Source organism: Tarenaya hassleriana, unplaced genomic scaffold (assembly GCF_000463585.1).
Source record: "Tarenaya hassleriana unplaced genomic scaffold, ASM46358v1 Cleome12, whole genome shotgun sequence".
NCBI lineage: Eukaryota > Viridiplantae > Streptophyta > Magnoliopsida > Brassicales > Cleomaceae > Tarenaya > Tarenaya hassleriana.
Genome location: NW_010962392.1, coordinates 2,506,026 through 2,508,876, shown reverse-complemented (window position 1 = coordinate 2,508,876; position 2,851 = coordinate 2,506,026).

The following is a 2,851-nucleotide window of genomic DNA, read 5'->3' as shown; positions in this document are numbered from 1 at the left end:
TTTTCCTTTTCTTCATTCTTTCTCGGTCCTTTCCGCACGTGACGATCCTCGTGCCTCTCCCCGATATTGTATCATCACTTTTGGTGATTTCGTGATATCTCTATTTAATTATTCATTTTTAATAATTAAATATTCCAATCGGGTTTCGGGGTATTACAAATCCTCCCCCCTTAAAATGAATTCGTCCTCGAATTCCAGAACCGCAGAATCTCATCACCAAAAACACATTCCATAACATCACGACATCTAGAGCTTAAGTCTGATACAACCGAATGTCATATAAAAGGAGTTCGTACAACGCTCAAGTAAAAAGGTGCGGATAACTACTACGCATCTCCGCCTCGGGTTCCCAGGTCATGTAAGATACCCCTTGGCTTCGCCACAAGACCTTCACGAGTTGCACCTCCTTCGTCCGCAGCTTCTTGACCTTCCGGTCCACTATCTACAGCGGCTCATCTCGAAAACGCGTAGCCTCCGTAAACTCCAATTCCTGTGGGTGTAGTACGTGAGAAGGGTCCGCTACGTACCTCCGCAGCATCGACACGTGGAACACGTCCTGGACGTTGCCCAACTCCGGCGGCAATCCAAGGCGGTATGCCACAGCTCCCACTCTCGCGATCACGGGATAAGGTCCGATGTACCGCGGCTTCAGCTTCCCGCTCTGTCCGAACCTTGCATGACCCCGCATCGCCTGTACTCGGAGAAAGGCATAATCTCCGACCTCAAGCGCGAAGTCTCGTCTCCGCTGATCGGCATACGACTTCTGCCGATCCTGTGCCGTCTTCAGATGGGCGCGAATCCTCCGTATCACCTCTGTGGTCTCCTCCACAATCTCCGGCCCGAACTCTCGGCGCTCGCCAATCTCCGTCCAGCACAACGGTGTCTTGCACGGTCGCCCGTACAAGGCCTCGTATGGAGATACTCCGATACTCGTGTGATGACTGTTGTTGTACGCAAACTCGCACAACGTCATGTACTGGTCCCACGGAGCTCCCCACTCCAGGATACAAGCTCTGAGCATGTCCTCCAAAGTCTGTATAGTCCGCTCCGACTGACCGTCTGTCTGAGGATGATATGCCGTACTCATCTTGAGCTTCGTCCCCAGCGCCTCCTGAATCGCCTTCCACAGACGGGATGTAAATCGGACGTCTTTATCCGATATAATCTCGTTCGGAACTCCATGAAGACGTACGATCTCATCAATGTAAATCTGCGCCAACCGCCCGATCGGATACTCCTGACGGATAGGAATGAAATGGACGGATTTGGTTAGTCGATCTACGACTACCCAAATGGCATTCTTCTTGCTCGGTGTGAGTGGTAATCCGACCACGAAGTCCATGGCAATCGAATCCCACTTCCACTCTGGAATCTCCAACGGCTGTAGCTTGCCTCCCGGCATTTGTCGCTCTTCGGAGCGGACTATACAGACTTTGGAGGACATGCTCAGAGCTTGTATCCTAGAGTGGGGAACTCCGTGGGACCAGTACATGACGTTGTGCGATTGCGTACAACAACAGTCATCACACGAGTATCGGAGTATCTCCATACGAGACCTTGTACGGGCGACCGTGCAAGACACCGTTATGCTGGACGGAGATAGGCGAGCGCCGAGAGTTCGGGCCGGAGATCCTGCGTCGTCAGGCACACATAGTCGGTTCCCCAGCCGTAGCGCTCCCTGCTCATCGATACGATAGCCCTTGAGGCTATATTCCCCGATATGATCCATGTATTGGGCGAGTAAGGGATCGCCGCGCTGTCCCATAACCACGCGCTCTATAAGAGTCGGTGTCGGCTCCTCGGGTGTCAGCGAGAGATGTCCCAACATCGCAGTCAACTCAGCGGCGTTGCTGCGAGATGAGGTGACAACGCGTATGGCCGCTAAGATCTTCTTCCTACTAAGGGCGTCGGCCACTACGTTAGCTTTCCCCGGATGATAGGCTATCTCCAGGTCATAATCTGCAATCAACTCCAACCACATCCGCTGTCTCAGATTCAGATCCTTCTGAGATATCACGTAGGTCAAGCTCTTATGGTCCGTGTTGAGCTGAACCTTCTCCCCGTACAGATATGATCTCCAAATCTTCAGCGCGTGAACTACTGCTGCTAACTCCATGTCATGAGTCGGGTAGTTCTCCTCATGCTTCTTCAGCTGCCTCGACGCGTAAGCGATTACATGTCCCTCCTGCATCAACACGCAACCGAGTCCGTGTTTGGACGCGTCGGTGTATACCTCATAGAGCATACCCGGCCGTGGCAGTGCCAGGATCTAAGCTGATGTCAACCTCTATTTCAACTCTCTGAAGCTCTCCTCGCACTCAGTCGTCCAGTCAAACCTGACGTTCTTCCTCGTCAGCTTCGTCAAAGGCCGAGCTATCTTGGCGAACCCCTCAACGAATCGCCGATAATAGCCAGCTAGTCCCAGAAAACTCCTGACTTCCGTCGCAGAAGTCGGAGACTGCCACTCCATGACGGCCCCGATCTTGGCTGGATCGACCTGAATACCCTGGGCTGATACCACATGTCCCAGGAACCCAATCTCCTGTAGCCAAAAGCTGCACTTGCTGAACTTAGCATACAGCCGGTTCTCTCTCAGCCTCCACAATATCTTCCGCAGATGCTCCTCATGCGTCTGCAGATCCGGTGAGTAGATGAGAAGGTCATCGATGAAGATGATGACAAAATCATCTAGATAGTCCATGAACACGCGGTTCATAAGCTGCATGAAAACCGCAGGCGCGTTCGTGAGCCCGAAAGGCATAACCACGAACTCGAAGTGTCCATATCTCGTCCGAAACGCTGTCTTCTGCACGTCATCCTCCTTGACCCGAATCTGATGATATCCAGATCG